Source organism: Nycticebus coucang, chromosome 15 (genome assembly GCF_027406575.1).
Source record: "Nycticebus coucang isolate mNycCou1 chromosome 15, mNycCou1.pri, whole genome shotgun sequence".
Classification (NCBI taxonomy): domain Eukaryota; kingdom Metazoa; phylum Chordata; class Mammalia; order Primates; family Lorisidae; genus Nycticebus; species Nycticebus coucang.
In genome coordinates, this window is record NC_069794.1 from 60,589,482 (window position 1) to 60,601,175 (window position 11,694).

Below are 11,694 nucleotides of genomic sequence, written 5' to 3' on the forward strand. Positions count from 1 at the left end.
AAAGTGGAGACATTTCACTTCTCTCCTTGAAGAGCAGAAGACCCAGCCCCAAATTGGGTTGACTTCACTGTTATAACCCACTGGCCTGCAACAGAGTTATAGAATGCAACTAGTTCTATAGGAACTGGAATAATTGGCTTGTCAGAACTTGAGAGTAAAAAATCACCAAGGATCATCCTTCCCCACTTCTATACATAATATATAGTGATTGTGTACATTTCGTAAAATACATAAATATGTAAGGAAGATGAGAATTACTTGAGCTGAAATCATCCAGAAATAATGACATATTTAACACTTTAGAATGTCTTCTTTTTTAAAATAAGTAAATTAATGAGTAAAATATCCCCCATCCGCTCCCTCCGGCAGCACATATACTAAAATTGGAACGATACAGAGATTAGCATGGCCCCTGCGCAAGGATGACACGCAAATTTGTGAAGCGTTCCATATTTTTCTTTCATGTTTACATGGATGGAGCTGGAACATATTCTCAGCAAAGTATCTCAAGAATGGAAGAAAAAGTATCCAATGTAGTCAGCCCTACTATGAAACTAATTTATGGCTTTCATATGAAAGCTGTAACCCAAATATAGCCCAGGAATATGGGGAAAGGGGAAAGGGAGTGGGGGGGATAATTGGTGGGACCACACCTAAGGTGCATCTTACAAGGGTACATGGGAAACTTACTAAATGTAGAATATAAATGTTTTAACACAATAACTAAGAAAAAGCCAGAAAGGCTAAGTTAACCAGTATGATGAAAATATCTCAAATTGTATATAAAACCAGCACATGGTACCCCATGATTGCATAAGTGTACACAGCTATGATTTAATTAAAAAAAAAAAAAACCCTTCCTTTTTCTCTCTTCCTGCTTCCTTTTCTGTCCTCCACCCAACTTGAATTAAAATCAGTCTTTCTCTTGTAAAAAAAAAGGGGGGGGGGATATAATGTACCTATAGATTTTCACTTTATATAATATTTTCCCTCTTAATATATGGTGAATACTTCCCCATATTCTTAAATAATTTTTAATGACTTCACAGAACTGTTTTATGTAACAAAACTCTATTTGGGGGCATTTACATTGTGTACAGCTTTGGAATTAAAAATAATGCAATGATGAACCTCTTTGTCAATAAATCTTTGTGCACCTTTCTGAATATTTCCTTATGGTACATTTTCTATGGTAACCATGTTTCTTTTATTTATAATCAGATAAAAATTCTCTTAAAAGATCTTTAAAAGATTATCTTTTCAAATGCACTCACAGACACAGAAAAAGGTTCTGTGCTGTAGAAAAGGTTCAATACATTTAAGAATGCCCCAGGCCTATTTCAAATGCTTTCACAGCAGAATCTCTCCTACTGTTAACCTTCCCGTGCAGTCACCAGTGGATTGTGACTAGACATGTCTGAGAAAGACACTTCATTTAAAAAAGCATCACCCCGGGTGAGGTTACCCGGAGAGTAGTGCATTCGTGATTTATTGAGAATAATGAAGTAAAGTCCAATTTGATAAAACCTCTCTCTCCTTACTTCACTTTCTCTGCCTTAGGGGAAGAAGGGAGAAGGCCAATTTCCAGACCTGATTTACTGAGATTTTCCACAGACTGGTTTTATGCTCATTTCCGCTCAGCCTCGGACTAGAGGAGCCCTTCATTTTAAACTTGCTGGCCTTGTCTTTCACTCAGGATGGAAAAAAAAGGATCTCAAAATTTACCCTTATAGTGTCTCAACAAAAGTTTGACAGTTTTGAAGAGAAATGGAGAGCTTAGCAAAATGCCAGGTATTAAATTCCACCCAAGTCATTATTTGCATGGGGTATATAGTAGCCTTTAAAACTAGAAGCAAGGAAACAGATTTTATTTTGGTAACCAGGAAGCCTGCCAAAGGCTTGACCAGACTCCCTGGGGAGAACCTGTCTCATGTGACTGCTTCCCAAGCCACCCTGCTGCGGCCACACCCAGGCAGGAGCATGAGGGCCCATAATGTGGCCAGGGGGAGCTATGAATGAACAGAAAGTGAACAGTGATTACACCGCAAAGGAATCACAGTCAGTACTGGGCGAGGATGTGGAGCCCTTTGGCCCATTTATGCTCTGCTGATACCAGGTCTGTAGCCAAGGTGGATGTGGGGTAAACCAGGATGGTGGAGATGTTGATCTTCTAGCCAGTCTCCACTTTACCCTACTTTGGTAGCTTTGTTTTTCTTACATGCTCACTGATTTTTTATATTTCTGTGTTATTAAGATTTTTCTCTCTAGTAAGAACCTGATAGATTTATTTATTACTCTCATTCTTTAGCAGAAGTCAGAGACTATTAAACTGGCAGGAGAGGTGAGGATAGTGTGTCTAACAGGCTCCCCAAATGCTACCAGTCATGGGGGGGCTCCCTTTCTTTCTTTCATTCTTTTTGTTTGATTGTTTTGTTTTTTTGAGGTAAGGTCTTGCTCTGTCACTCAGGCTAAAGTGTTGCAGTGGTGTGATTATAGCTCACTACAACCTTAAACTCTTGGGCTCAAGCAACCCTCTTGCCTCAGCCTTCCTAGTAACTGGGACTACAGGCATGTGCCATCATGCCCAGCTAATTTTTCTATTTTTAGTAGAGATGGAGTCCTGCTATGTTGCTTTGGTTGGTCTCAACTCCTGGTCTCAACTGAACATCGGTTCCACCTTCCAGCCAGAAGGGCTAGGATTACCGGGGTGAGCCATCATGATTGGCCTTTATTTTTTAGCTTGTTGGAAAAAATAAAGTGGGGTTAGGAGGTGAATGTGTACTTTAAGTTAAAAATCATGATACTTAAAATATAAAGCTTGAACCACATAAAGATTTTCTGTGTACTTCTGTTTGAAGTCAAGAATAGTGGTGATATAATAATAATCCAAATTGATGAGCAGATGTAATTTGTCTCTTTTTTTGCTCTTTCCTTCTAGGTTTCTTTGAACTCTGATTCTTTGTTTTTTGTTTGTTTCTTTCTTTCTTTTTTTTTAATTGCTGGGGATTCATTGAGGGTACTAAGAACCAGGTTACACTGATGGCATTTGTTAAAGACCCTTTCATAGTTGTGTCCTACCCACCAAAAGTTGTGCCGCACACTGTGACCTCCCCTTCCCTCCCTCTGCTCTCCCCTTCCTCCCTCCCACCTCTGCACTAGGTCATTAATTGTCCGCATGTCAGGATTGAGTACATAGGATTCTTGCTTCTCCATTCTTGTGATGCTTTAATAAGAATAATGTGTTTCACTTCCATACAGGTAGTGTCTCCATTTTTTTTTAGTGGCTGAATAGTATTCCATGGCATATATATACCACAGCTTGATAATCCATTCCTGGGTTGGTGGACATTTAGGCTGTTTCCATATTTTAGCGATTGTAAATTGAGCTGCAATAAACAGTCTAGTACAAGTGTCCTTATGGTAAAAGGATTTTTTTCCTTCTGGGTAGATTCCCAGTAATGGAATTGCAGGATCAAATGGGAGGTCTAACTTGAGTTCTTTGAGGAATCTCCATATTTCCTTCCAAAAAGGTTGTATTAGTTTGCGGCCCCACCAGCAGTGTAAAAGTGTTCCCTTCTCTCCACATCCACGCCAGCATCTGCAGTTTTGAGATTTTGTGATGTGGGCCATTCTTGCTTGGGTTAGATGGTATCTCAGGGTGGTTTTGATTTGCATTTCTCTAATGATTAGGGATGGTGAGCATTTTTTCATGTTTGTTAGCCATTTGTCTGTCTTCTCTAAAGAAGGTTCTATTCATCTGTCTTGCCCAGCGATCTATGGGATTGTTGGCTTTTTTCATGTTGACTAATTTGAGTTCTCTGTAGATCCTAGGTATCCAGCTTTTGTCCAATTCAAAATATGCAAATATCCTTTTCCATTGTGTAGGTTGTCCATTTGCTTTGGTTGTCTCCTTAGCCGTACAGAAGCTTTTCAGTTTAATTAAGTCCAATTTGTTTATTTATTTATTTATTTAATCATAGCTGTGTACCACAGAAGTCTTCCTCATAAAGTCTTTCCTCAGGCCGATAGCTTCAAGTGTCTTCCCCACACTTTCTTTGAGGATTTTTATTGTTTTTATGTCTTGAATCAATTTTTGTGAGTGGAGAAAGGTGCGGGTCCAGTTTTAGTTATTTACATAAGGATATCCAGTTCTCCCAGCACCATTTATTAAATAAGGATTCTTTCCCCCAGTGTATGTTCTTGTTTGGTTTATCAAAGATGTGGTGGTTGTAAGATGTTAGTTTCATCTCCTGATTTTCTATTCAGTTCCAGATGTCTATGTCTCTATTTTTGTGACAATACCATGCTGTTTTGATCACTATGGCCTTGTAGTACAGCCTAAAGTCTGGTGATGCTGATGTCTCTGGATTTGTTTTATTACTAAGAATTGCCTTGGCTATATGGAATCTTTTCTGGTTCCATAAAAAATGCAGAATCATTTTTTCCAGGTCTTGAAAGTACAATGTTGGTATTTTAATAGGGGTGGCATTGAATCTATAGATTGCTTTGGGAAGTATAGACATTTTAACAGTTTTGATTTTTCCCAGCCATGAGCATGGTATGTTCTTCCATTTGTTAATATCTTCTGCTATTTCTTTTCTTGTGGTTTAATAGTTTTCTTTCTTTTCTTCTTCTCTCTCTCTTTTTTTTTTTTTTAGAGACAGAGTCTCACTTTATCACCCTCTGTAGAGTTCTGTGGTGTCATAGCTCACAGCAACCTCCAACTCCTGGGCTTAGGCGATTCTCTTGCCTCAGCCTCCCAAGTAGCTGGGTCTATAGGCACCTGCCACAGTGCCCGGCTATTTTTTGTTGCAGTTTGACCAGGGCCATGTTCGAATCCACCACCCTCAGTATATGGGGCTGGCGCCATACCCACTGAGCCACAGGCGCCGCCCTTGTAGTTTTCTTTCTTAGAGGTCCTTCACCTCTTTTGTGAAGTATATTCCTAGGTATTTCATTTTCTTTGAAGCTACTGAGAAGGGTATTCTGTCCTTGATTTCCTTCTCATTTTGGCTGGTATTGGCATATACAAAGGCTACTGATTTGTGGACATTGATTTTATATCCTGAGACATTACTGAATTTTTTGATCACTCCCAGGAGTCTTGTGGTATCTCTAACCTCTTTGGGGTTATACTTAGAGACTAAGTATAAAATTACATCATCAGCAAAGAGGGAGAGTTTCACTTCCTCTGCCCCCATTTGGATGCCCTTTATTTTCTTCTCTTGCCTGATTATATTGGCTAGTACTTCCAGCACTATGTTGAATAGTAGTGGTGATAGAGGACAACCTTGTCTTGTTACAGTTATGAGTGAAAAAGCTTTAGGTTTTACTCTATTCAGTATAACATTAGCTGTGGGTTTGTCATAGATGGCTTCGATCAGTGTGAGAAATGTGCCACCAATGCCTATATTCTTCAGATGAACCCTGATTCTTTGAACAGTGTTGTTCACACATCTGGATTAGACTCACCTTGGAACTTATATTCCACTATTGCTATTTGTTTCTGTGATTTTCAACTGAGCTCCTACTTAAGTTATTCAAAGTCATTACTATAGTCATTCTAGAATGCACTCTCCATCAGGTAAAAAACAATATCCTTGAGGCATGCATTAATTCATAGCTAATAGGACTACATATTAAATTTTTTCTACTCAGAAGCCATAGTGAACTGCAGCTCGAAAAGCAAGGAGGTTAGAACATCATAGTTGATGGGGAAAACTCATTTATTAAACATCTTAAACCCTGCCATTCCAGGTTGGTTACAAGGATGCTAGGAATAGAAGTTCAGGAAGAGGAAGCCTGAAGTTCAGCATGTAGTGTTGGTATAAGTCTGCTATGGGGAATGCTGTTGGAGGTGTGGTTTGTGCCCAGGTGTGCCTCTAAAGATGAAGGATGTGCCCTGAAGATGAAGCATGGTCAGATTGGAGGCTATGGTTGGAGTCCCAGGGGGTTGACCTTTCTGATGCATTATAGTATCATTTCCCAAGAGAGCCAGATTTTCATGAACTCATTACTACAAGTTCAATGTTTTAGATAATGTCTCTCCGTGGCTATGAAGAAATGAAAAGCATTAACTGTATGTTAATGTGAGGTAGTTAACATCTGAGGTAGTGACTCTGTTGAGCATAGGGTTACTGCCCTCAAACTTTCTGGCCATGTGGGAGGACTTTATTTTTCTGGTCTGACATGGTCTAATGTCAGCTGGAGGGGGTCTCCCTCCCTGTTGATATCCCCCAACATCAAGTGTGCACAGTCTACTTGGATATTGAGTCATACTCTGAAGTTCATCTTTCCTGATCATCTCATAGTGAAGTTAATTATTTCCGAGACTCTGAATTCAGGGTCTCTTGTGAGCTAAATTGGGACCAACCTAGAATCATTAAAGAATGAAAGGGTTTCTTTTTCCTATAGACTAGAGTGAGATTTTCAAACACTCCTGCTATCAATGGAATCCCAACATAGAAAATGGATTTTACAAAAAGTGGATGTTCTCTGGTACTCAAACACATGGTATCCAACCACGTACAACATAGCGTGAAGCCTCCCCAGGGACAGACACACTAACCAAAGTGGAAAATTCCCCTCCAAATTTGTACATGAATAGAACCTGCTTGTGCTAAGTGGTAGCACATGGAAAGAACCTGGCGACATGGAGGGATGTCATAGGAAGCGATTCTGTGAAACTTACTTTAGTGTTTACTGCAGGGATGTTGTTAAGGATGTGGTTGATGACATCCCACAGTGTTTCCTTTATGATGATCTGCTGAAGAAAGTTTTTTCTTCCCTCAGGACTACGATTAACCATATTTCTCCTGAGCAGCTGAGTAGTTTACATCTTGTAGGTACTGTAAATAGGGGCCTGCCTCTGTGTGTACCTATAGGGCAGGGTTCTCCAACCTCACTGAACACTAGAATCATCTGGGAAGCTTTTTAAATGCAAATGCCCAGGCTCAGTCCAGACCACTTGCATCAGAATCTCAGGAAGGAGATTCGCATCTTTTACAAGTTTTCTGGGTGATTTCACTGTGGAGCCAGGGTTGAGAACCACTGCTAAGGGGCTTTACTGTGTGCACTGTGAGCCTTTCCTTTTTCTATTCAGTTGCCTCATTGTTTATTCCTTATGTGTCTATCTTGTAAATTCTTTTTGTTTTTAAAAAGGAGTGGCCTGTGCATGGATACATATACATGCATACTATCTTGTGATCAATAAATGGTTAGAAAATGTCACCTTCTTTTAGAGTAAAATTCGGTTTTTTGTACAACTTTCTCCTGCAGTACACATGCTAGTTTAGATTCTCAAGGAAGCAGAAGCCAAGATGGGATTAGATGTACCAAAAATTTACCAGCAAGCTGCCTGGGTGGGGGAATGGAGAGGGAGCTGGGCATGCCTGGGAGAGCAGTCAGTGCTAGATGTAGGTCTGACCTTTGGGATGAAGCCAGCAAAGGAATATAAGGGAGATGTGTGCAGTGCAGTCATAGGTAAGTTTAGCGAGACTGATGAGACTTGAGTCACAGTCACCAGCCAGAAGACCTTGAGAGTCCCAGGGACAGGTCAGAATTAAGATGTTGCTGTGCTCAGCCACTGGCTGGGAGCACCCCAGGGAACGGTGGCCTTGTGCTAACGTGGTGGTAGATTTCACAGCATAGCACCCAGGGCCATCAGTTCATGGTGCTGCTGAGGATCTGAGAAGCAGGTTTTTATGGGGGCTGCCTTACATCACCCGAATTCCTTTTCCACTCTGATTCTTCCCATTATTTACATTTAGAAATAGCAATGGGCCCAGAGGGATAAACATATATGAAAGGAAGATGAAGGAGAACAGCAGGGTCAGGAGAGTGAAAAGTGTGCAGGTGGCTGCAGGGAGCAGCAGATGGAGCATTATTCCTGGTTCAGCAAAAGATCAAGAAGAAAGAGGTGGGATGGGCTAGGGACCACAACCGGGAGAGGAGTGATGAGAAATTTGAGCCAGGAGTGAAAAGGACCACTGGTTAGACCTCAATAGAGACAGTCAGATGAAAGGAGAGGCATCACTCACTCATAAGCAATGGAGACATATTCCACCGTGGGCTGACTACCTCACGCCATTACTCCAGCAGGTCACTTTTGAAATTTAATATTAAGAAACACACTTTATTTCTTTAGTATGGTATCTCTTTCCTGGTTTCATGTTAGAATCATTTGGGGATTTTTAAATATGTAAATGTGTGGGACCCTAACAGAATAATTAAATGAGAATTTTTGAGGGCAAGTGAAAATATCAATACTTTTACAAAGCACCTCAGGGGGTGCCAATGAGCAGTCTACATTTAGTTGCTTTGGCAAATGGGCCAAAAAACCATTAACAGAGCATATGAAGAACCTCATGAACAGAATGTGCATTTACTGACATAAATATCTGAGACCCATGTGAGGGTATAGGCATTGCATAAGGTACTTCAAAGTGCTAAGATTTTAACATTTAAATCATCCATGAAAATTGTGTTTTCAGCCTGACTCTCCCTGTTTGCATCAAAGACCATAATAAAAACATTATCTGCGCTGCTACCCCAACATTATGGATAGAACTGCTTCCTACTCCTTCTCACACTTCTTCTGGAGGCAGAGTGAATATAGGTTTCCATTTTTAACAGGCCAAGGCAGATCTGAAGTAAGAATGTGCAGTTCTAGATACAAAAAGCAAAAGCAAATTCCTTGCCAAGGATTCCTATTAACGATCGTTCATTAAACACTTATCAGTACCTGGTGAGGGGCACTGAAGCAGATATGTGTTAGAGCAGGATGATCAATAGTACCCACAGGATGCCCAGCCCCAGCCCTGCTTGAGAATGGGAAGCCTGGATATGCAGATCCTACAACATGGGGGCCTTCATGGTAGAAAGGGGAACACCCTTTGAGTAGAGATGAACCACCCTGGAGGCAGTGGGGCATTGACTGGAGAACCAGTAATGGCCGTGTGGTGATTTCATTTTTAGCACAAATTGGCAATCATGAATGAACTGGAAACTTGTTAGGTGCTAGACCCTGCAAAATGCTCCAATTGATTTCAAAGAGGAAGCCCTGGGGAATCGTCCCATCTGCTTTTAAGGGCTCTCTGTTGCTGGAATGGAGAGAGTTATCTCCTTCTCACTGAAAAGTTCCTGTGCCAGGCAGAAGAACGGGCCCTTGCCCACAAGATGCTCGAATCCTCTAAACCCATGACTGTTTCACTACGAGGCAATGCAGGTGGGATTAAGTTAATAGCTTTGGCAGGGGATTGTCTGGGTTACCTCAATCTAATCACCTTAGTCCTTAAAAGAGGAAAACCCTTCCTAGTGGTCCTTCTTTAACTGTGGGACCTGCTGTGGCTGGCTTTGCAGACAGAGGAAGGAGTCATAAAGCAAGAGGCGCAGGCAGTCTCTAGATGCCGAAAGAGGCAATGAAAATCCTTCCATGACCTTTCCAGAAGGGAACTCAGTCCTGCCGACACCTTGATTTTAGTCCGGTGAGACTCATGTCGAATTCTGACCTACAGAAGTATAAGATAAAAATTCTGTGTGGTCTAAGCCACTAAGTTTCTGGTAATTCTGGTGATGGGAAGCAAACATCGTCCCTGAAGGATCCCAAATCTATCTGTAGAAAGAAAAAATTGCTGCTAAATATTTCTTGTTTTGGTTTTTTGATTTTTTAACTTTCTATTTTAAGATAATTTTGTATTTACAGAAGGGTCCCCCAAACAGAACAGAATTTCCAGGTATCTTACACTTAGCTTTCCATAATATTAACAATTTACACAGTAATAGTAAATCAGTATTGGAAAATTAATGCTGATTCAATACAATTAATAAAGACTTTTTTAGATTTTACCAATTTTTCTACCAAATGCCTTTTTTTTTTTCTGTCCCAGGATGGCTTTGCAGTTAATCGGCATGTCTCTCGAGTCTCATTTAGTCTGTGAGAGTTCCTCAGACTTCCCTTGTCTTTCACCACCTTGACACTGGAGAAGAGCACTGTTACTTTGTAAAATATTCCTCAGTTTAGGTTCCTGCAGTGTTTTCCTGCGATTCGAGTGAAGTCATGTGTTGCCGGGAAGAATAGCACAGAGGCAACGGGCCTTTCTCAGGGCCTGGGTCAGAGGTCCGGGATGCTAATTTGCCTTCTTCCTGATGATGTTGACATCGGGCACTGGGCTTCAGGTTTTCCAGTGTAAAGTTCCCGTCTCTCGCTTTATAACTTATACAGGCTTCGAGACTGTACAAATATCCTGTTTCTCCTTCAACATTTGCCCACTAATTTTAACAGCCATTAGTGACTCTTGGCTGCAGCAAAAACTGCTGTGGTGTGATGATGGAAACGTCCTAGTTCCCTTATTCCATCTATATTCATTAGTGGGAATCTGTAAGGAAAAGTCCATTTCTTCTCTACCTCTTATAATGTTTGCTTAGTTTGTTGTTTCTATCAGTGTAGACTTAAGGGTATTTATTTTCTCCTTTGGGTTATAACCCAATGCCATCATTCTTAATTTTATTGCTTGAACTGCTTCAGACGTGGCCACTATGACCTCTTTCAGGTGGGCCTCCATGACCTTTCTGTACATCCTCATCCTTCCCTCCCACTTTTTTTCTGAGTACTGCTCATCTTGTATTTTCTCTGCCCCAGTCCTGAGTTCAACCCTTCTCCATGGAGCACCCTGTTTCTTTTTATTGGAGAATAACCCTTGGAAACCACAATCTTGGTACCACATGTGCTCATTTTTACTGGGATGTCACTTCTCTTAGGCCCTCCCAGCAGATAAAACTACGGCTATGTGCACGTATACTAATGTGCACATACATGTACACATTTCACACATACATACATATTTATGTATCTAAAAATATATATTTTTTAAAATCAGTTTATACCGATTTCTCAAACTTCAATTCCATAAAACAAAAGTTCCTTCTTTTAAAAGAAAACCTTTTCCTTGTTTCTAACATTTTTGTCCAATTATAAAAAACCTGGCTGTCATTATCTATACTATGCTTATTACCTCAACCTTATTATGTACATAAAATCATTTCAGGATTGTGAACCTATATCTCAGGTAGGAACAAACCCCCCAGCTAGAGGTTAGCATTTGTGGGCAGTTCTTTTTGTGTTTAGCCTCATAGAATTCAGTTGACACAGTTTTTTGAAGGTACTTAGGTCAGTTGCTTTCTTCCCCACTACTTAATTTTTTATCCTTCCTTCCTTCTTGCAACTTTTCTATAATCTCAAAAAATAACATGAGTTGTAATTCACTTTCAAATGCTCAACATGAAAACATCTCTTTTGAGGAGAAATAGTGCTTTTGCTCCCACTCTAGCTTTGTCTCAGAGACTGGAGCTGGGAATTGGGGCTCTGATACATCGACACTCAACCCTTTAGCTCTGGGGAGGCCATTCACTCTGTGATACAAGTTAAATCAGTCCCTGAGGAGCATTCACCAATCCTGGGTAGCTCTGATAGCTCCAGCCTTACATAGATACATGTGATAATTTGATCCTTCCATATATTCAAATCAGGGTCATTGGGATTTCCATGATCTTACATATATATCTTTTCTTTATGCTGGGAACATTCTAGTTCTCTTCTAGCAATTTTGAAATGTACAGTAGATTAATGTTGCTGATCTGTAGAATACCAGGTCTTATCTCTTCTCTCTAACTGTATATGTGTACCCATTAACGAAG

General features: G+C 40.4%; 1 non-coding gene across 1 annotated transcript; it reads left to right on the forward strand.

Annotated features, from left to right (window-relative positions):
* Window positions 1-355: 355 nt before the first annotated feature.
* On the forward strand, window positions 356-457 carry LOC128567052 (U6 spliceosomal RNA). The gene has a single exon (XR_008374726.1). It is a non-coding gene; the product is annotated as a U6 spliceosomal RNA (small nuclear RNA).
* The last annotated feature ends 11,237 nt before the right edge of the window (window positions 458-11,694 follow it).